We start from the raw sequence: 24,712 nt of genomic DNA, 5'->3' as shown, positions 1-24,712 counted from the left end.
ATAGAAGCAATCATTAATTAAACCCTAGAAGTTCAGGAATTTTAATCTGGACAGTGGGACCTTTGTGCTGTGCCTGTTTAGGTGGAGCCCAGGCACAAAAGGCCAATAATTGCATTTGCTTTGTTATTTGTCATCACTCCATACAGCTCTCCTGCCACTGGGCTCCCTGGCAAGGCCTCCTTGCCCTGCCAGCCCTGCCCATGGCTGGGTTTGCAGCCCTGTTTCCTGCACCCTGCCTGGTGATGCACTGCACACATGTTCTGGCTTCTGCTGTGCATCAGCGTGCTCCAGTAACACCCACACACCAACCAAAACACCTGCAGCCAAGCAGGGCTTTGCAACAAGTCCCTGTTCTGGTTCACACACACTGCCATGGCCAGGGATGAATGACCCTGCTTCACTGCAGAGGCAGCAGACACTGGGGTCAGGGATGGAACATCTTCCCAGCTCTCCAACCCACCATCCTGTGCCCAACACCCACTGACATCTTTCCTTGTGACAACACATGCTGGGCCTGGACACTGCAGCTTTCTTGTCACTGTCCACAGTCTCCAACATCCACCTACGCTCCCAAGAGACTGCTTAGCAGGGAGAGATGAGGGCTGGGCTGTGGCTTTCATACCAGCAAAAAGGCTTATTTTTTCACAGCTGTTTTTTGCTTGGCTAAAAAACCCCTTGTAGGATTTGTCAGCCAAAGGAAATTAGTGTTTTCTCTGCCATGGAGCCTAATTGGTTTTGCCTCCACTGACAGCTCTTCAAGCTAAATTTAGGGAGCCAGGAAAATGAGGCTGAATGCTCTTTGGCTGAGACTATGGCATACTTCCCACACAGACATGATAACCGTAGGGAAGGGTTCCTTTAAATCACTTTATGCTGCAAAACTGAAGATGTATATTAACTGTGTGATCAAAGGTATCTTTAGAGACCAACATCATTCAGCAAATGCAGAAAACTAGATCTCCAGTGAGCAAGACACAGACTTCATTTGTTTCCGTAAATGAAGCCAATTTATCCCTAGCGGTCACAATTTGTCTGATTGCTTACCTGCTCACATGTAGCTTTGCTGTACTGACAATTTACTCCTCTTTCACAATACATGATGAAATCAACACCTCCTGGAACCAAACAACTGTGAAAGAAGTTGAACTTTGATTTAAACCATCAAGTTTTCTGACCTCTTGTTTATTAAAAAAAAAAAACAAAACTACCTGAAAATATTACCCAAACACAGATTGTGCTGATGGTGCTTTACTTCTTGCTTTTGAGCACAGCACATTTGTGGCTATTCCTGCTAGCATAACTTCCAGCCTTTGGATCTAGAATTTCCTTACCTTGCATAATGAATTGGAGCATCTGAGAGCTCAGGCTCAGCATTAGCCTGTGAAGTTGGTCTATATCAAACAGACCTAGTCCCTAAGCACTAAGTCACAGTTAAATCATCAGGCATGAAAAAGGCACATCCTGGTACACAAGTTTACAACATTTTGATACCCTTACACTGAAGTGAATTTTATCCCTATTCTCCACCCCTCAAAAAAAGGAGTAAGTTTAACAGAATACAATTAAGCAGCTTTTCATGCTATAGGTCATCTCTTTGGCACATATGTTCTCCCTGACTGCACTTGGCTGGCTTTCTTTTGACTTATCTCACTGACCTGCTTTAGGTTATCATATTTTTCCTCTTATCTGTTTTCAGTCAGGGTTCTGCAGCCATTTTTCTCATTGACTCCACAGGGCATTACATCAGCCACAAGCCAACAGGATCTGCTTTCTACCCACAGCTTTCCTCATACACATTCTTTCCTGTAGTCCCTCCTTGGTGGGAATTCAATTATCTGAGAATAAAGCCAAAAATTATAAAAATATAGAGTTGCTTTCCCCCTCCCAAACAATCTTCATTTCACAACAATCACCATTTTTTCTCACCATAATAGTATATCAGTATGGGTTACCACAAGACTATCAGTATCTCCTTTTACTAGGCGCTCTTCGGAGCCTGCATTTCTCTACTAGTTTTCTGAAAATTTCTTCGGGCCATCTCAGTTTCTCACTGTTAAGGAAGAAAAAAGCCTTTGTTTATGCACTTAGAGCTTCATACTCCAGTCATGCACCATGAAACTCTAAGCTTCAACCATACAATTCCCAACCAAATGATGCAACATTTGTCCATCTCCTTTCACTGCTTCCATTTCCAACTTCTCCATTCACTCAGTTTCGCTCAAGTTAGAACTATGCACAGGTTCTCAAAGGGTGTTATCAATTGGAACCCCTTCCTGCATCAGCACACTCTTCTTTTGAAATCTCTCTTTTAAGTTTTTTCTGCTCACCACCCCTTTGCAGCACCCTTTGTCTAGCAGTTGGTGTTCAGGCATTGAAAATCCAACACTCTGTATCGAGCCATGGAAACCAGATGATGACCCACTTATGTTCCATGCCTCTTTTCTTCTTCTACTTTACTGCTAGGTGATTTCTTTATCTCATTTTCAAAAAAAAAAAAAAAAAAAAAATAATGCCATGCATGACACCACATCAAAGAGAGCATTTGTGGCTCTCCGATCTGATTTGCGACAATTAAGAGAATTTTAGACATGGATTATAGAAAGTTTTTGTAAATCCCTGTGATTAATAGAGAACATTAACGTAAGTACTAGCCAGCCAGGCTTAAATTCCTGTCTTCATCATCCTTTCAACCTGTGGCTCACGCTAAACACTAAAATCTCCTTTGAAACCTGCTGCTTTCTCATATTCTTTGAATAGTAAAATGTTCAAAGGTCCATCCCACAGGATCACAGGCATTGAACAATACTTTAAGGAGTTCAGGATGGGCCAATGCAGTCCAGAAAGGCTGCAAAAGCAAGGGGCAAAGGCTAGATTTTGGGGACAACACAGTGGGCTTTCCTCTATTTTCCAGTTCTTGGCAAGAGGTATTTTTAAAGCATGCTTGGAAACTGTTATGTGTTTGGCCATTAACATTGAGAATAATTACCAACAGTCTAGACCAGGAGAAAAGAATATTGGGGAAAATATGGCCCCTCTCAGATTCTGAAAGTGGGTGAAAGGAGATATTTCAATTCCCAGATAATGACAGGGTTCCAGCCTTCAAGGAAAAACTATACTCATACATTCCCACTCCTTTCCTCCTTGAAGAGAGTTGCTGAAGAATGCAGAGGAACAAGAGTTAAAAACCAGCCAGGTCAGGAGTTGTTCATAATTATATCCCTTTCATCCTCAGGATACTAGTTTTAAATTCTCTCCCCAGGTCCTTTTAAATCTTGTGATTTTTCTCCTACATCTCATCACCCTCGAGTGCAGTGACAAAGACACAAAATGTATCTTTTAACATGGCCGTAAGTGGCTTTTCATGGAGACACAGATAATAGCTTATCTGATTTATAGAACAATTTTCTTGCCATGGGTTTGAAAGCCTGAAGAGATGGAGGATCTGTTCCTCCAATACTTTACTTCATGCACCCAGATAAGATAGTTCTATTGGAAAGAATATAAGCCAGCCCAGTCCCAAAACAGTTGCATAACTTTCTGGAGATGAAATACAATAATTCAACACTGGAGAAATTTAAAAAAAAAAAAAAAAAAAAAAAGTCTTTCCTTGAATTGAATGGCACCTTTCTTCTCCCTTCCCTGATAACAAAATCAAAAGCAGCAACTTTTGCTACCATTGGTTTACAGCAAAATGCTATAATCATGTAGCTGCACCACTCACAGCCAGCAGGAATATATGTGACCTTACAGGCTTTATTTGCTCTTAACACACACACACACACACACTTACCAGCCCTCCTGGACTTCTCCATCTCTAATTTACTCCTTCATGTCTCATATGAAATAAATTTAATATCACATTCCCAGACAAGACCTAGAGCTTTATTTCGACTACTGTACAATAATACTTCTACTCAGCATACAGGTACAGTTATCACCATACGTTTATATAGGTCATGCCACAAACCAGGAATTCTTTTTTTTTATTTTAGGGAAGAGCATTAAAAAAATACTGTGAGAAAATGGAGACTTACAGCTACATGATTTTGCAGGCTGCCACACTAACATGAATGCAGGTCAACTTTGCTTTTTGCTTTGCTTTTAATTACATTGCTAGACACACCCAGCAGCTATTTTGCAGTACTGAGTTGAGCTTTTAGTTTCTTCAGGCCACATCTTATGCTTTTCAGCTACTCTTGACTTGCAGAACTCTAGCAGTTTCTCAGCCCTAACCCTCCTCCCTCAGCCGTTACACAGGATATGTCAAAATAGAGACTTGTGTGTCCTGCCCTGGTGTCGCAATACATTTAGAGAAAACTACAGTCAAGAGAGGGCCAGATGACAATTTCAACATGAAAAAACAAGAATGAGTTATTTTCTCTCTCAATCCATAGTTACTTTGTGGCACTTATCTCTAGTCCATGTTCTGCAAGCTAAATTTCAAACAAATTTAACATAAATACTTTAATGAATTTAAGTGCAACCGAGCAAGATTAAACTTCTGGCAAAGAAAATCCCTATGGAGTTGATTACTAGAAGTGAAGAAAGCATACCTGGGAGAGGATATATAGTGTCTTCTTTTACTGTTCTTTAGCCATCTATTACAAGAGACATTAGACAGAGCTAAATAGACCTCTGTTGTGAATAACTACCACATCTTTATACTCTGGAAAAACACATTACCTTGTTTCCCTGCCTTGAATAATAATGATGATAATAATCATCCATGGAAAAACCTTCTAAAGTATACTAAAGGTAAGTGACAGAAGAATAAGCTTAGTATGGGAAATTACCAAAGGAAGAAGCAGCAAAACACAAGGTATTTGACTGGATTAAGTTGTTTCAAGCCCTCAAACAAATTGGCTCATACAGACCTCACACTGCTCAGGACCCAAACAACAATAAGTAACACCAAGAGTACCATTTGTATGGAAGGATAGAGTCTATACTTCCTCCAGAAAAAAAGAGAAAATAATTTCTACACATGTGAAGTGCTATGAAAATGAAAAAATCAGAAGCCATTGCTGTTTTAGAGGGGGCAAAATCAGTTGCTGAGAGAGATGCGTGGGATTCTTCTTCCTCACTCCGTGAGGACTTTATAGGTCAAAACACAGCAATGGGTCAAGGGATTCAAAGAGCTCACCCCTCATGGCTCTTTCCCCACTGCAGAAGCCAGATGAAATGTGCTACAGCACATTTTCTGCACTATTGTCTCTGCTCTCATTAGGACGATCAAAAACCAACTCCCACAGCAAAAATCTGTTACTATGCCTCTCACTCAGTATCTTATGTACAGATTTATGTATGAATTAATAATCTATGCCTTCAGCTCAGGAAAAAAGCCTTTTGTACCTCAGTCTCAAGAGATTTCTAAACTCAGGCCCTGCAGGCAATGAGTGACCATTTCCCCCACTTCTACGGTGAATTACTAAAGCTGATGAGCAATATTCTGGCAAAAATGCTGATTCAAGAAAACGAACAGTATTCCTTCAGAACATGTTTATTCTGCTAAAACCCTCCTCAGAGGCCAGGCGGGCAGGCACTCCCTGCTGTCTGACCAGCTGGCTGGCACCATTCCAGCCTGGCTCCCCGCCGGCCAGGCAGTGCGCCAGGCAGCCCTGGCTGGCAAAGAACCACTTCTGCAAAAAAACTACAACAAATTGTTCTGGTTTGCCTCTAGTTCCACCATTTCAACAATCTATTCCAGCATGGGATGAAACAAAGTGTCAACACCCCAGAATTTTCCACAAAAGAGAAATAAATATCCTTTTCTGGTCAGTTTTAGTCACAATCTGTAGGTGTTCTACTGCCTTTTCACAAAAATAACTGTCTCAACAGGGTCTGCTTCAATGCCCCTGCAGAAGCATGGAATTAAACACAAGGACTATTGAGGAATCAGTCCCAAGATGGTTAAATTAATCAAGTTTTTATAAATTATCTGATGAAGTCTGAGGAACTGAATAAAGACTGCTTTTACAATAGACAGCCAAAATTATTGAGGTTACCTTTACTGGAACCTGTGTAATTCAATATATTCATAAGTGACCTAGAAATAGCAGAATAGGAAGGAGTTTTTTGATTATTTGGAATACTCAAAATTGAAATTTACTGTAGAGAATTACAGGAAAATTGTATCATCCTGCATGACTTGGCATAAAGAGGCACATCAAGTTCAGTGCCTGCAAATGCAAACTACCTACATGGGGAAAAGATGGCCAAATTCTAAAGGATAGTGGGGTTTAAGTAACTCCCTCTGCCCAGAAGATAATGGGTCATTTTGATTAGCTGCACAAAAGCCATTCTCAAATAGACAAAGAATTAACAGAGTAGAAAACAAAACATGACAATCTCTGTCTTAATCCCAGTCCACCTGAGTCTTGAGAACACTTTCAAATTCTAGATCCTCACCAGAAAGAAAAAATAAATAAAAGTGAACTGGAAAAAGATTCAGGCAAGTTATCAAAGTTTCTGTAAATCCTAAGCCAATTGGCAGAGGAATTACAAAGGAGGACTATAACAAAAATCCATCTGATTATGACAGACATGGAAGGGCAAATAGGGATAACTCCTTTCTCTTACTACAGCAACTCAAAGGCCATCAACTCTGACCTTTTTGGCAAATATTTTAAAACAAAGGAAAGTGTCTTCCTCTTACAACAGTGAGACTGTGGAACTGAATGTCACTGTGTGATGTGGAGATAAAAATTGTGAATTAACTTATACAGATAAAAAAAATTTTGAATACAAGTTGATCAACATGTATTAAATGTATATTGATGCAAATACTAGGTATGTTTCTAAAGGCCAAAGTTGACAGAAATAAAGGGAGAAGTATTTGACCTCATCTGTTTCTTGTATTCATTTGGGGCCTGCTACTGGCCACTATCACTGTAGGTACCCAGTTAGCTGAGCTGCAAGTACTGTCTTTATGATAAACAGGTATTTGGAAATGACAGACTTGATTTGGGTCCTGTAATTATTCCTCTCTCCTTCCCACCTCAAACTCTGCCACAGTTATTATATGTTAATTTCTGTTTCCAGACAATATATCTCTACATGTTTATGCCTGCACAAGAGCTATGTGCTGTATGAGAAGTGACCAAGCCTTTGACCTCATGCTCTTGGATTAAATGAGCATATTTAGATCTTGACCCTTCAGGAAATGATTTTATAATAAGATGTTAGCACTGTTCCACAAGGAACTCAGTATTTTCCATGCTGCCTCACTAGAGTTTTCTATCCCATTCTGTATAGAAACCCTGAGTAAGCACCTGGAATACCGTGGGCTTTGTGAAGATGACACAGAAGCTGAAGATCAGATCCTTGAAAGTTTGAACGGGATTCTCCTGGCTATTACTGAAGATAGTTAAGTATCACTCTGGATCACCAATTTGCACAATTCAAAAGCATTAATTGCAGGTTTTGACTATTGTGATACTCTATTTCAAGGAGTGATTGCTGCTGGAACCATAGCTGTCCTCAGGCTGTGTTGCTTTCTTTTATCTCTGTATAAAAATCACAAAGTTACTGGTCACTAAAATACCTAAAACTCCAGAGAAATTCCAGATTTAATATTCTATTTACTACACACTCCTAGGATTAATTTAGGGTGACCCTATCAGGTCAGGCATTTAAAAAGCAGTTTCTAGTCTACTTACACAAAAGTCCCTAAAGCCTCTGCACAGTCTCCTAAAATGACGTAAAGCTGCATTTATTTGAGTCTCCTGGCAGATGGTGATTTACCACCTTCAGAACAGCTGGCCATATTGTCAATGAAAAAAGGCTGTGGGAATTGTCTGTTCTAATTGCTAGTTTAATAAAAGATACTGTGCCTAGCTACAAAATTAATTGCTAGGCCATACCTCAGGAATAGCATCTTAATCCCTGACTTCCCATGCCTTATGCAAGCATCCTTTTATAGTCCAAGAAGATGAAACTCTTTTCCTCTTTGCTTTGCCACCCCTGCTTCAATTCAGCATAAAGCAGAGTAATCAGCTGGAAGCACACTTGCTGCAATTCAAGCAGATGACTGTGCCCATATATTCAGAGTGAGACAGACTTTAAGAACCTTGTTAAATCAGAGCCTTGGATCCCACAGATACCCACTCAGAACTCCAGGAAACAAAGGAGCATGTGAATAAAACAGCTGCAAACCTACTGTAGGTATTGCTAACACTTATCATTGCAGAGCAGAGATCCTTCCACCTACTCAGAGAGACTGGCATCTTCCCAACTTTGGCAAAAATCCTGAAGGGCAATCCACAATGTGCAGTGAAAGCAGCCCACGTGCTTTCAGAGATAGCCAAAAATGGTAAGTTGTGCTCAAGTATTACTACAAGGCATCTTACAGCACATTAGCTGTGTGTTTTCATTCCTGAATTTTGTTTCATGGCTACCAGCCATTGCTTTTGCAATTGTTTCATTCCTAAATTGCAAAAGCCTGGAATTCCCTCTCTTTTATCTATGCAGAGGAAATGAAGAAACCATGTATTGAAGCAGATTTGGTTCTAACACTGATACCTTTGCTGGAGAGCACAGACCAAGAAATGCTGCTTCATGCTGGGAGGGCCATTGGCCGTATCTGTTACGACAATCGTAAGTATCCACTGAAAAGAAGCTGATTTTCCCTGGCTCTAAGGCATTACTTTAAAAGGCATTGTAACCTGTAACTCATAATAATTTTATGAGACCTGAGCACATAATGCACTTCAGCCTCCAGTTAGGTATACAATTCACACAGCTCACACAAACCTGGCTGAATGCACCCTAAGCACTGCCTGAACTCTGGGTTTCCCCCCTGTATTTTTGACTTCAGGGTAGCACATCTCTGTCAGAACTGCGTTGCAATTACAAGAGGAGCAGAGCCTCATACATATCTTAATCAATTTTGCAGAACTGCCTTGGGTCCAAATCCTGAATGGCTTGGACTTCTTCCAAAGTAGTAAGAACATCTATAAAGGAAAGCACTTGTTTAAAAACCATGTTAGAAAAAAACAGACTTAAAAAAAAAACCAAACCAAACTGAGATATCTATCTATGCAAGGAGTGGTCTTTGCTGAGGACCACTGCTTGTATGCAAGAGAGCTTTGTGCTCCAAAGTACCTGGACACCAGCTTGCCTGCTGTCTCACAAACTAAACAATTTTCATTTACTTGCCCAAACCGTTTAAGATTTTTCTTTTAACTCCCAGAGTGACCAAAATATTTATTGTATACTGAAAGTAATATGGAAATTTTCACCCAGTATCTTCTATCCACTACCCACTGCCTTCAACCTATCTTCTCTTATCCTTCTGGTGTGGATCTGCACAGCTTTACTTAGGAAGCTGTGGGTTTGCCTCCCTGCACTGTTCTTATGAAATCCAAATGTGATGGGTACCTGGTATAGATTCCACTAAGCTCTCTGTGAATTACATGTATTTGCCAGGGAATGACACATAATAGCTTAAAAAAAGCTTTTCCTTGCAATAACACTCCTGGCTCATGCAGCTCCTGTATACCAGCATTGCTACAGCATATGGCCATACTGCACATCTGCTTCCCTTCTGGCAGAGCACAGGCCCAGCACAGATTTGCCAAGACGACTGTGATGTGCTTTAATAAATTCTATTACTAATACAGCAATAAATACATCAAAGAGAAGAAAAATTAACTTCACCATTCCCTGTCTGAATTTCCATTGCCCATGCTACAATAGCACCCAGATCCTTCCTGGTGTCTGCCATACACGCTGTGACCCAAGCAGGAGCCCAGCTCTCAGCAAGACACTGCTGCACAAGCAGTGCCCTTGTGCTGGTAAGAAACCATCACTGGCCAAGTTTGTATCTTATAGTTCTTGGCATTCTCAAAATCATTTTAGATATTAAGCAAGCATTCATTACAAAACTAACTACAAAAAGAAAGAAAACAGTCATCAGGGATTTTCCTCAGCAAGCACATGTGGATGGAGACAGTGGCTTAATTACTTAAGTCAAAGTAGAATCAGGAGGTTTAGCAAAAATTTGTTCCAAACTTGCATTTCCTCCATACACACATTAGCCTGAAGCTACCACACAAAGGCTTTACAAATTCTAACAGTGTGAGAAAGAACCAGACTACATTACTGCTAAGCATCTCAGCTGGACCCTTTCCACTGATTTAATCAGTTCCTGATTTAATCACCTTTAACATATATGCTTTGCTGACCAGGTGACCTTCAGGAGGAGCTGGTGAAGGTTGGAGTAATCCCATCACTGGTTCGAATATTAACTGACTATGCAGAGAGTGAACCACTTGTCCACGTTGCTCTATTGGCTGTTGCATAGAATTGGCCTTGTACAATCTTGCAGACCTTGGTAAGTAAGGTCTTTTTTAAAAGTTTTTTAAAGTTTTTGCATCTTAGAGCAAAATATCATCTCCACACTGTCACTGCACTTCCATGCCCACACATTTGTTGGCTTTGTTTTGTTTTTCCTTTGCTTTTGTGGTGGGGCAGGGGTGGTGGTTTTTTGGGCTTTGTTTTTAACACACTACTGATACCTAATCAGGAACTGGCCACACTATCTGGATTGGAGAAATAACTACTCTTCTATGGAGCAGCAGCATTTACTGGTACTACATTAAAACAATTCAGATTTAACAGACAGCTTTTGGCCCCAAAAGAAGAGATGGCATAACTTCATATAATAAATTGAAAATTCCAGCTACTTCAGAGATGGTACATTAAAAGCCTGCTTATTAAAATCTCATTTCTATTTAATAATTAAGTATCCATACTTACTGAAACAGCTTCCGTTTTCATTTACACCATTTTCAAAGCAAAAGCTTTGAAATCCTCTGATTTAGAATATATTTGCCCTACTTTACACAAGTTGTGAGTAGTAATAGAAGAAAAAGACCAAGTACAAAATTTTTATCACTCTCTATATATGGTCTGGCTAAAATTTGATCTACTGCTTCCTCCTTTTAAGGGGAGGAGCAGGGAAGGGGACATGGTATCACACTGTCACATTATTCTCTAAGTAGGTCTGTCCTTATTATAGCTCTTACATTATTCAATATATGCCATTAAAATGTATTCTATGTCAAACAGTGGCAAGCTTTGCTAACATACATCTTGATGGTGTTTAGGAACCCAGCAAGACTAGAAGCCCCTAATCAAGGCAAAAAATATACTACTACAGCAAAGTGACATGTGCTAATGACACTTTCTTGTGTTAAATAATCATACTCCAGGTGGATTTGTAACAGTCAGGTAAATTAAGCCAGGATTAATCTGACACCTATGAGGTCTACAGGAATTACAGAAAAAACAGTTAAAGCAGCTGGGGGGAGAAGGGATAGAGCTTTCCTGTCTCAGTGCTGTCCAAAGAAATAGAGGAGTCTGTCAGAACAGAAAAAGCCTTCAAAAACAGTGTCTAATCACTTCAGATCATAGAGAGATATGCTCTAAACATTTAATCAAATAAAGAAACATTCAAAATCCTGACTTTATCACATGTACAGATTCAGCCAAGGAAGCTCTAAGCATGACCAAAGTTGCTGAACAGCTGGTGAAACAACTGAGGAGAGCAGAGAGCCATGAGAGGTTAGAAATTGTCTTTGAGGTCCTGCAAGCACTTGCAGAAAACGGTAAGGCTCCTTTTGGTCTGGGTGGAACAAGGGGAGACTGGGTATTGAACTGGTTTAAGCTCTGGGTTCCAAGTTTGCCATGGGAGCCTGCTAATGGAACTAGTAACCCTTTCAGGAGAAAAAAGCCAAAAGAACATGCAAGATCCTGGCCTGAACAACATTGTAAGAGGTGAGACAACAAAGAAAGGAGGGAGAGAGTAGCACTCTACCGCATTTCAGTAGATCCAAAAGACAGCAGATTCAAATTTATTCTCCACGGTGGGTAAGAGGAAAGCAGCAACACAGATCGTATTTTTAATTTAAAAAATCAGAACAACTGGGTACCAAGTTCAATTCCTGTTTAGGTCATTTACTTAAGAGCTCGACTCGCTGCTCCTTGTGGGTCCCTTCCAGCTCAGAATATTCTGTAAATCTGTAAAGATGTGTACTATAAGCAGCAGTGCCAACATTGGTCCACTAAAAATATCTAGATATCTGACACAGATTTTAAAGACATGAAAGCTCATGACTGGCAACACAAATGTCAAAGACCAATGCAGAAAGTTTTGCTCATTCTGCCTTGGTGTCATCCTAGCTCCAGAAAGCTGTTACAAACAAAACCAAAACAGTGACTGCACCTGAAAAAAACACTAGCTAAAGTTCAAGGATTTAGCTTTCTATTTAGCTTGAAATGCTTCCACAAAGAGCCAAGAAGTTTTTAATGTACTTTTACTGTGATCTCTGCAGATGCTCTGAAAGTGCAGTTGGTGGAGGCAGGTGTGGCAGAGGTGCTGTCTGAAATCCTGCTGAGGCTCCAAGGCAGTTCACAAGCTGAAGATACATGCATTGTGAAGGCTGCATCGGATCTCATTGTCTCTCTTCTGCTTCTTGGAGGTAAAAAAGGGAATATTACAGGCCAGGTACATAAAGAATCAGCATCCAGAAGTCCCCACAGCAGAGGAGTTGCCATCTTCTCTGTTGCTTTCTTTTACTTAACAGGGACCCATCCACAATCTCTTTTATCATCTGTACAGGAATCCTTCTCAGGCACCACACTTTTCATTTCTATAGCCTAGAGCCCAGTGCTTGGGCTATCATGCTTCCCTTCAGGCACGTACGTGTGTTGCCTCAGGTGATCTAAAACCCCTGTGTCTGTCCCTGGCCAGGACACAAAGGCCACGTGCAGGAACTTGAGCCATTGTAGCTGTACTGTGGCTATAAGGTCACACCCTGCTTCTGTAACTTTACTTCCAAAGCTGGCTCAAGAGCCAGTCTTAAATTTGAAGCTAATCACATTGAGTTGCAGGGTATTGAACTACTCCCCCATTCACTATTCCAGATCTGTTAGGTACTTTTGAGTATCTGGGTTAGCAAATGAAATGTTGTAACTTCTTGTAGTCCAAGTTCTGCATCTATCTATTAGGAACAGACTACACACATTGGTGACCCAGATGTTTTACTAAGACTTTAAGCTGATTTCAGGAACAACACAAAAAGGCTCAAACTTTGTTTATATTGCTGCTATGCTGTATTTTGGGTAATACAGATTAAAACATCAAGAACTGGACACTTACACTGCATCCCACCACTCTCAACCCCAAAGCAATCAACAACAAAGGTCTTAAATTATTAACCTTTACAACAATCTAAGTCATCACTTAATGACAGAACAGTTCACTTTGGGGCTAATTATAATCAGATATGAGATATTCTCTATTTCTCATAACACAAATAAGTACATACAGAAGGTTTTTGCCTAGGGCTGTGGCATCATCTCTTAGAACATGGATACTTGCACCACATCCAGACACTTGCAGCTACCAAGACAGGGGCAATGCCTATTGCTAATTTTACAAAACAAATTGTAAGGTTGGCTATTCTCTACCCTTCAAAGATGGAAAGCCACTGTTTGTGAGTGCAGAGAAAACCAACACTATCAGATTTCACTACTCCCTGGTTCTGAAACAGTTGCATTCTTTTCTGCAGACTGGAGACTTGCATGCTTTTAAGTTATAGATGCTAGTGATACTAAAGTAATTTGGGGGCCATAATCGTGAAAAATGGGTCAATCAGGTAGGCAAGCTTTTGCACTTTTCTTTTTCCTGAACCACACCTTATTACAGGGGAGACTCTGGAAATATTTCATCGGGAATATATTTTTTAGAAATAAATAAAAACAAACAAACAAACAAAAAACAGCAAAAAAAACCAAACAACAAAAAACCCCAACCAACCAACAACAAAAAAAACCACCAAAAACAACAACACCACACAAATAAACAACCCAAAAAAACCACCCCCACACAGTTATTGATGTTTGAGGTTTTAAATCACTTTTCCGAAAGGGAGGGCTACTCAGACACATTGGCAGGGGGGAGAGAAATCTCAAGATAAGCCATTTTATCTTTCAATTCCTATTATAGAAAGCAATGAGCCTTTATACTATGCAGAGGGAAACAGAGATTCTTATAAGCAGACTCCTGGAAGGCATGCTGTGCTCAATCCATCAGCGAAAGATCCCCACCACACTTCCTGTCCTTTGTCACCGACAGCTACCGTACTTGCTTCAAACAGAGTTAACAAAATTGCTCAACTTTCTGCACTAATAGGTGCTTAATTATTATAAAAGATTCCCTCAAATCTGTCTGAATATTGGTTTTGTTGGGTTTTTTTTTTTTAAGCAAGCTATCATCCACACATCTCTTCACCTCCACCTCAATCTTTCCAGGCTCCCTTTCTTCCTTGCCTTATACCTTGTTCTGAATCAGCCATTGTGCCTCATGGCTCTACAAAGGCCACGGAAGTGCCCCCAGTGCCTCTAACTGGCTATTTCAATTTACTCAGCTGAATGGCTTGCTTTGTCTCTTGCTCTTCTCCCCCCATCTTCCCCACCACAGCATTAGATGTTTCATGTGGAAGAAGCAAATAATCTCTCTCATGCCTCACTATGTGCCACTGATGTGTGCACAGTTTTTAATCTGGGAGAAAAAAAGTCCTATGGAAATCTGATCTCAGCATCAAATGACTTCTAGGCAATGAAAAGATGACAGACAGCTTCTGCAGCTATGAAAAGTGGTTGTTCCTATCAGACTTTAACTATGAGCCATTAAATTGAATGTTCTGCTGCTATTAAAGCAAAAACTCCATAGGAGAAAAAAGCAATTTGGAGCTCTGAGACAATCAAAGCAAGGCAACCACTAATGGGCTCTGCCTATTTGCACTTTACTACATGAGGAAAAAAAAAAAAAAAGCTCTGACATTCTTCAGTTTGAGAGGTGGGGGAGAAGAGAGAAATTAAGTTCAATTAAGGTTAGTCTATATGAAGATCGAAATTTTTTCCCTGTAGAATTTTATCAGACCAAAAGAGGTGACCTATTTCTATGGAACCTGTTCCTAAAGTGGACTGGGCAATTTTTCCTCATATACTCTGATCTCCAAAGATTAGGAGCAGGCAAGAGAACACTTGAAGAATGATAAGCAAAACCATCAGCTTTTCACAATGTGGGCATAAAACGGTATCAAAAGATTTTTGCGTGAGTAGAATTCTAACTATTTCACAGACTAACAGATCTCTCAGGAAAATATCCAATTACATTTTATAAGCATTTGACAAATTCTTATCTAACATATGTAAAAATACAGGGGAAAAACAGGCTACTAAGTGAAATGTTAAGAGACGAGAAGAATAATAAGCACTTGTTCAGAAGACAACATGTTCAAAGGACAACAGGAGTGTCTATGACTTGGAGGTGGAAATATCATCCAAACCAGCAAAGGTGTTAAAATTACTAAGGCCCTTTTTCACATGCTATACATACAAAAATTAGAAGCCTGTACACCTCAGTCTGTAAATTTAGTTAGAACCATAACAAGTACTAAAGATACTTTTGGCCAGACCATGTATTTGCATGAGGTGTGTACAGTTCCACAGATAACTCTTTATTCCAAGTGAACATGTAGTCTATTTAGTGTTCACACTGTTTTGCCATTTTTTAACTAACAGCCTTCACAGGGTAGGAGCACAGCAATAAGGAGATGTTCGTATGTGTCAGGCATATACTTCTCTTGAGGCATAACAAACTGCATAAAGGAAAATACAGAAAATTATTTTCCAAATGGCATCTTCAAAACACTTCCTTCAGAAAGGATGCCATCTGTAGCATGGAGGGTTTCCTTTTGCTCTTTAGCAGAACTTTCTCATTTCCTAATAAGGTGAGCTAAGCAGCTTCTGAAAACAAAGCTGCCACTTGTACAGAGCCAAGTTCTCAAAGACAGAAGGAGACAGAGACATGCACTGACAAAATACTGCAGAGCATTGCTGGGGAAAGTGGTAGTTTTTTGGAATGGACAAATCTGCTCCTTCACTTGGATTAAATAAACCAGATATCTTCAGGTCAGGTCATATTTTCCTACCTTTATATGAGTGCAACACCAATAGACTTTTCATTTCAGAAAGTGTGTTTCTCAAAAGAGGTAAGAAAAACCTAGCTCTGATTCTTTCAAGGAGTAGTTAATGATAACTTATTTCATAGAAAACAAGGAATAACAGCAGTACAGAACTAGTAATCAGATTTACTGTTGGTGGATAACATCCCTGGTTTCACAATAGTGTCTTAAATCAGTAGAATAGTGAAATTAAAGGAGTGTTAAAGGTATCCTGGGGAGAAATGGAAGATGCCACTGGTATTCTACTACATATATAGTAGAAAATACAGCAGCACTGAGGAAAACAAACAAACAAAAAGACTGGAAAACCTAGGGTTTTGAATTTGACAGTGACTGTCCCTTGAAAGCTCTCTTAAGCTAAACTTTACTGGAGTCTGTCTCAGCATCAGTTTACAGGTAGCTGAAGCTTACCTCTATCTAGAGAGCTGAAGGTTGCAAAAAACAAGGCAATATCTATAGTCTTGATCTTAGCAAGACATGAAAACAGTCAAGACTCCCTGAATTCTGAATTTGCATTATTAGTTTCTATCATTGTGTTTCTTACCTGTCTCACCTGCTTGGTTCTGCCCCTTTCTTCAGATTGCAGCTGTTTGCGCATGGTCCAGCTGGGAGTCATACACCAGCTCCTGGACCTGCTGGAGAAACACGTCCAGAGCAGGGACACCTCTGTCCAACAGGCTGCACTCAGTGCACTGCAGAACCTCGCTATTCCAGGTACAGTCTGAAGACAACTGACTCACTGCGATTCTTTGTAAAGATGGGTCATCTGTGCAGCTCTGTCCAACTCACCAATGCCAGTCCCTTGTGTTTTGAGGGGCAATTGACTTTTCCCCCTCTCCTGCAGGAACATACAGTTGAATAATTCATCAGGACTTCCTCATCTACATAAAGAGTTTAAATATCATAAACCGTAATCTCATTACCAGCTGCTAAAATTGTTTCATATTAATAGCATACAGCAGCTCAAGACAAAAAAAAAAAAAATAAATCAGAACAGGGTTTATAGCTTAAAATACAGAGTACAAGGTGGAGATAGCTGGTAAGGATGTCAGACTTTCTCTTCCATAAAGCCAATATTCACTGCTACATACAGAACCACTAAATCTTAATGTTCTTTGAAGATGCATTATAAAAAGCTCAACTGAATTATAAAATATCAATATATTAATACAGAGCATTGTGATTATCTGTTCTGTTCAAGTCTATTACAAACGATTTTAGAGCTTTCCAAGTGTGTGGACACTTGAAATGCTATTCCTACACTGCAGTTTTCCTCATCAATTCATAAAAATATCTGTAATATCTGTTACATATTCTAACAGAAATGCAATACTTCTAGAAACACAAACTCTATCACTTTCAACAGTATAATCGGCTACCTGAAAAAAAAAAAAAAGAAAAAAAACACTGAGTGGAAATCCATAAACATTAATTAAATATGGGTCAACACTTGGAAACAGACACAGAAGAACTCTTCAATTCAAGTATTGATCTTAGAGAACAGATGCTTATAAAAAAAAATTGAAAAAGTCATTATGGTCTAGTAAAATGAGTCAGTCTGTGCCACTGAAAAACAAGGACATTAAGAGCAATTTACTTAAGAGGGTCTGCTTCCCAATTTGCCCAATAAAAGGACAAAGGGATATAACAGTTCTCTCATTTCACTGTCCAGTCTTCCTCACTACTTCCCCAAAAATGCATGCAGAAATGGGAAAAAAATTGCTCTAGAGGAAGCAGCTTTTGGTAGCACAGCTAAGCAGTATTAAGACTCCTTCCAGACATGCTTATGATTATTACCAGGGATTACTGCACCAACCAGTGGAGTAAAGATGCAAAAATGAGGAGAGGGAAGCACAGAAACAAAGGCATGAACAACAGGGGATCAGTGAGCTCAAATATGAAAAGAAAATCCATTTTCAAGAAATATGGCTGAGTAAATCACATCTTCCCCCCAGTTCAGTTAAGATGAACTGGCACAGAAAGGTTTCCTCATGTGAGCGGGCAAGTGGATGGATAACCTATTACAACTAGAAAAAGGAAGAAAAACAACAATGTTGTGTTTTATGTACTTATTCTGGCCAGGGCTAAGTTCAAAATCAACCAAAATAACCCGAGAGCAGTTCCCTAGGGAAGTTTTAGCCCAACAGAGAAGTCTAAACAATCAGGTAGTCCTGACTTAATTTCCGAGCTCTCTAACAAGTTGAACTTTTTGCTAGAAGCCTAACACAGCACACAGTTCACAACAGTTATATCTATATTTCAGATGTTTGTGTCATTACTAAGCCTCACATCAACATCTCTTTTCCATGTTCTAGTTGTCAGCAAGGTTCAGATGCTGGAGGAAGGTGTTGCGGAGCGGATCGAGGCGCTTCTAAGGTCAGAGAGTCCTCCTGTGCAGTGTAAACTCCTTGGAACATTACGGATGTTAGCAGATGGTCAAGGTAGGCACCTACTAATGTTCACTGAGATCAGCTATGAACTCCCCTCCTCCCTTACCCTGCAAAACAAGGGCTGTGCAAGACTATGGGCTAAGTGTCCTCCTAACCTAATTCCACTCAATCTGGAGAGCTTCCAGCAGAGATTACTGCCAGAGGCTGCACACTTTCCAGACTGACCCAGTCAGCCTCAGAGGTAGTTGAGAAACAAACCACACAAAGAATCCACAGTAGTCGGTGAGAATGGGCAAAGGCCTTAAAAGATGATGTTTTTCACCAGAGATACAGCAGCAAGGCATGAGTATGATGAAAAAGAGCCAAGCTGTAGTGTCAAATCACAGGACAGCAAATCAATAAAGAACTAGAGAACATAAAAGGAATAAAGGGGGCTGGGTTGGAGAGAGGCAGGAGAAATCATTTCTACCAGTCTTTCTATACACGTTGGCAGTTTTATCGTGCTCATGTGGTTCAAATGTTGAATTTACTTTGCATGTTAATGTATTTGATTATCTATTTGCACTTCAGTTTAACACAGAGGGGGGTATGCAAAAGCAACAATAATCTTTCTGTGCACATCACTGCATTTTGAGAAACATGCACAATGTCGGAATTACATTAAGATCTACTTCAATATCTTAATATATCCTTAGGCTTACTTAGCTCTTACCAGAGCACAATACAAAAACAAGCGTCGTGGGGTTTGGTATTGTCTTTCATATTGCCAGAGCAGCTGCTCTAGAGCACTAATCAGTAGCGATCCCTTGATATGCAGGAATGAGATATGCCAAAACCAGAACCAGAAGTTATGACCATTTTGTGACAGGAAGTGACAACTGACATGGGACAATTACAGACACCACTTCATTAATTATATGGAAGAAGATAAAACCTCACTCTCCTACATTTCACGCTGCTTTCAATTGCACTACTGCAGGCACCCCTTAATATGACAGCTACTTGCATCTTTTATCAAATTAACATGCACAATAGAAAATTTAGATCTAGCCCTTGTATTACTTTCCACTGCTTCCAGTCCAGTGAAAAGCTGCTTTTACTTATATTTCACTGTGGTAGGAAATGAACATTACAAGATATACAGAAACCTAGAATCTTCCTGCTCTGAGGCTTTGAAGAAGTCATTTTAATGTCATTTCTCTAAAGTTGTATCTCAATTGTGACAGGGGGAAGCATTTAACATTTGAAATTGAGACATCACAGTAACACAGATCTAAATTATCAAACACTAAACTGTCTTTTTTTTTATTTACCAGCCCTAATACAAAGTTGGAATTTGGCACAAGGTACAACTTCTAAATCTGACACAACGTTATTATCAAAATGCAAAGTAGAATAAAATATGTAGGAGATTCAGTGTTTATCCATTCCCACCTCTGAACATAAAATTCTATCACTTTTAATTACCTCCTATTCTGTTTACCCATTGCCCTTAATTAACTCAGCCTGAAACTCTTATGAATACACATCTACTAAGAAGTCCACACTAAATTAGTTAATTGCCTTATCTAGTATAAATTCATTACTCTGACTATCAGGAGGCATGCTGAGGCTTACAGACTAGAAGAGGTAGGTTTCTTCCTAACCACAGAAAACTGCAGGCAGATCTGTCACCTTCATTACTATAAAGAGATGTTAACTCCTGGTTCTTCTACCATTTTACTTCAGAGGAACAGAATAATTTGTGCACTTCAATAGCCAAAGGACTTTCAGCACAACTGAAAGTTCAATCCTATAAAATGACAAATTTGAATAAATTTTAAGTTAAAAGGTTTTCCTGTTAGGAAAAACTATCGGGTTTTATCTCAAAGAGCTCTATTGCCTGCCAAACTGAGTAAAGAACCTGCCTTTGCAACAAACCTCTTACACTGGTTCCATCCTCCAGCCTCTTTCTTCAACTTCCTGTACTAAACTGATTACCATGATCTCTGCAGACTAATGAGTAACATCTGAGTAGAAAGAAAAGTCTTGTGTTACAGGAGATAACATGCAGGTAGCTGTGCAATGCCCTGTAACTCTTATCTCAAACTATGGCAGCTAGGCTATAAGCTCCCAGATTCCTTGTGGGATTTTGACCTGTGGATTGTTCCTTAGTGGACTGGACAAATTAAAAAGGAAGTGTGTGTACTTCCCCACCTCCTTCCCCCAAAACAGAGTATAGGCTAATTTTCAGCTTCTTGAAAATATCCAGAGCAATCATGTGGTTTACTGACACCGACCTTCTGGTGCATGCTCTATTTGACCCTGCCAGCATATTTCAAAAGAAATGCAACACATAGAGGAAAGGGCCAGATAAAGGAACAGGAGCAGGGTGATGCCTCAATCAAATCTATCCCTTCTGTTACAGGTGTTAATATAATTAGAGTTCCACTTCTCAGGAAAAGTTATCTAGTGAGGTTTTTTCAGATGTCAACCACACAGACTAATATTTCTAGCAAGTCTTGAAATAGGATTCCTGAAACACAGGGGAATGCAAATTAAAAGGCTCTTCCACACTCAAGGGGAATTTCTGATGATGCCTTATATGTGGTTCAACACTCATCCTTAAGACTCAGGTCATCCAATTACTGACATGCTGCAGTTCTGTACTAAGACTTGACTTCCCATGCTACCAACAGTAATGAATTATCACTGTAACAGCACAAACAGGCTCCCAAGAGCCCACGGTTACATTCATGCAGGGCTCAAAGTGCAAGTGCAAAACACCAAGTGGGAAAGGGACAGGCCCCCTGAAGTATCACAACAGAGTATTTGCTTTCATAGAAAGCTGCTCATTTTCAGCCCTACTTCAGCAGCCTCTTGAAAAGGATACGTCTGTTGGAACAGCTTGTTTTGTCCTTCCCCTGCACAATTCCTTTGGTAAGTATTTCCAAGATCCTTTAAAAGCCCAAAGCTTCAAGCAGAGTTCTTAGAGGATGCTGAGTGCATGCACGGCCCTAGTGACTTCCACATTCACATTCCTGTGGCAGACAGACAGAGGTCTGATTTCAAATGCCTCTTGATGATGCTTTTCTCTTCAGCTGACGCAGCTGAAATCCTGGGCCATGACCCCATGCTGCTCAACAGGCTGGTGCAGTGGGGCAGTGTGAGTGACCACAGCAGCATCTGCAGAGAGGCAAACCGGCTGCTGGCATCGATCCTGCACCACAACAGATCCCAGGTACGAGAACTACTGCTCTGATACATTTCTACTTCACCCTTCTCAAATATTTTTAGAGCTTGTTGACACAGCTAGGGATTAAACAGCACATACAGCTTTACAACAAAAACCATGAAGGCTCACAGTAAAAACCTCTCTGGTCTGCCTCAATACCAGTAAGGGCGAAGTGAGGGGGAAACCTGTGCACTCTGTAACCACAGACACCTCACAGAAACAAGCACCATGGTCACTTACTGTCACTTGTCAACACTGACCCTCCTCGAGTAAGGCTTGACAAATGGTAAGCAGGCTTGACAAATGGTAAGCAGGTAAAGCTTTTCTATGTCCATAAATGTTTCAAATTTTAAATTAAAATGGTAAAAAAACCCCAGGCCTGTCCTAAATGTCAGTCCTCCAGCAGCTCCAAAGAGCCCAGTTATCCATGATGAATGAATCTGGCATGATCTTTATCTGCTGGTATTTTAGAACAGGCTTCTGTCTTTTGTAAATTGTGCTATTACACACAGGCATCCCAGCCATGCTTTACTATGAGGTAGTGATTAAAAACGTAGATATTATCTTCACAGGCTTTGATAAAGCAAAACTAATCCTTGCTAGTTTGACGACTTGAAATGAAAGAGTGGAATAAGGACAAACTGAAACAAGACAAAATATATATATTTTACAGATATGCATCTATATTTAATTCTAAGTATTGATATTCCAGGTAAATTAGACCAGCTCTAAGCAGACACATATGATCAGTGCCAAAAGCAGTGTTATCTCTAGTCTTTGAATACCATCAGTTTGCACTGCAGCAGACAAGTAATTTCCATCTATTCAGAAGCTGAAGAGTGCAATCTCATTTCCCTCTCCATTCTACTGTATTCCTATGTCAGATTTCCATCTGTTTTACCTTTGCTTTAACAGGAAGTGGTCAGAGCCATCCAGGCAGCACAAGGAATGAAGCATCTGGTTTCCATGACTACAAGTGAACATGCTGCCATGCAGAATGAGGCTCTGAATGCCTTGGCAATAGCATCTACAATCGATTTAGGTATTTTCCTCCAGAAGCATTTATCTGTGCAACATCCTCAATTATTAAGAAAAAACATTGTCATGCTGTTAATTCTAGGTAACATGTATGAAAAAGCATGTTTCCTTGTCTAGATTTAGCTCTTCAGCATGAAATAAAGGTTGGCAGCCATTCAGATCATAAAATCAATAGGCTTTGGGAATGGCCTGAAGTTTTGCTTCTTATTTAGGATAGAGTCAAATCATCATGCTGTGTGGACAGGCACTAGCTATTCGAGTAGCATGATATGATACTAGAAACCTACACAAAAAAAAAAAAAGAGGGAAAGTAAAGGTGACTGAGATAAGAAAAGATGGTAAAGGCTAAATGAAGGACAAATTATATACCCGAATGGTCAATGAAGACTATAAGTAAAGGAAATAATCTTAAGACATACATGAGGAAAGAATAAAGCAGAAGCATAAATTAAAATGCATTGTAGAAGCTGCAAATGAAGCAAATAAGAAAACTAGATTCAAATGACTTTTCCCTGAGCTAATTTTCAGTTACCACACAATTTTTTTCAGATTTTTCCTGTATGACTTGAAAATGGGTCTCAATTTATTACACCACCACAGAAATCTACAAACATCAAAAGATGAATTGAAAAGAAAAATAAACTTGACATTTGTAACTTCCTACAACAACAAGTATGATTGTGAAGAGCCCACGTTACAACTTGCCTACCATTAAATTCTCAAACTCATTTGGCCAACTAATGTGAACCAGCATTTTTAGCACTGAATATTTCAGGTTTTAATTTATTATGAGGTTAACTTTATACAGCTAATAGTAGACTGGTCCTGTCTTCAAGAATGAGGCCAGTAAAGAAATTCTGTACAGAAAAGAGCACAGAAATTCTTCAGTACCGAAGGCAGATGCTCAAGACACAGCCAATCTGAAATGAAGCCAGTGAGGAATTTTTTTTTTTTAAAAAGCATATTCACTTTCTAATTTCTTTTCAGATAACAGCTATGGGTTACTATTTGTTTACTTATTTTTCAGAAACCCTTGAAGAATCTTTTAAGGAATCACAACTAGTTCAAAGCTTACACAAACTTCTACAAGATGATGATACAAGTCCTGAGGTGAAATATAATTCAATGGGCCTTTTGTGCAGACTTCTTAATTCAGGTAACTTCATCTTAAGTTGTCTGTGATGGAAGGATGGGTATTTGTGATGAAGTGTTTTCTGTCACCAAAATATGCTGCCTGCAATGCTCCAGTGAGTAAGTAAAGGATATTAGAGGTTCATTCTGTATTGATCACCAAGAATCATAGTCAAGTAGCTTCCTTCTTTATGAAAAGCTGATTAAACCATCCGTTGAATAAAACGAATAAAAAAGGCTTTATTCCACTGAGTCAGTGGCATAATCAAGTCCCAAAATAGCAAAATTAGGGCCTTGGAGTAAAGGGATCTTTGTCCAACTTGACCACACACAATTGCCTGGCAGTCCCAGAGAATTTTTGTGTCCGAAGACACAGTCTGTACCATGCTCAGAGGCAGGCATACATTTGTTCCGCCTGTGCAGTAAGCAAACCAAAGCTGAGATAAAGCAGCCATTTTAGCAACGCTGCCTTCACACAGCAACTTTCAGTAATGCATAGCAAGGGTATTATTTCAGTTTCACTCCATGGTCAGGGAAGACTTAAAATGCTTCAAGCAGGATGGGACGATCCTGGATGTGCAGCAGTACACAAAAACAAGCACCTTGAAACCAGGACTCCGAAGATCTCATTGCAGTTTCTCACATCTAAACACAAAAATTACTTAAATTGAAAATAATGATTGTACTTAGGCAAAGATGGATCACAAGGTGAGCTGCCTTTCAAATCCTGGAGCCACCCTGTATTGACAGACAAGCTGGATTTTGCAGTATACTCTGTTTTATCCCTGTAGCCACACAGATACTGGAATAGGACAAAGCACTTGCAGTGCTACTATGAAGTGTTGACATAACAGATGAGATCTATAAGACTTTTTTCCAGAGATGTAGATACTTAGCATTTTATA

The 24,712-nt window shown here is 39.7% G+C and overlaps 1 pseudogene; it reads left to right on the top strand.

The window, feature by feature from the left end:
- The window catches only part of LOC125329176, a 31,678-nt pseudogene that overhangs the window by 4,289 nt on the left and 2,677 nt on the right, over positions 1-24,712 (top strand).

This window comes from Corvus hawaiiensis, chromosome 8 (assembly GCF_020740725.1).
Source record: "Corvus hawaiiensis isolate bCorHaw1 chromosome 8, bCorHaw1.pri.cur, whole genome shotgun sequence".
Lineage (NCBI taxonomy): Eukaryota > Metazoa > Chordata > Aves > Passeriformes > Corvidae > Corvus > Corvus hawaiiensis.
This window is presented reverse-complemented; position numbering and strand designations above follow the sequence as displayed.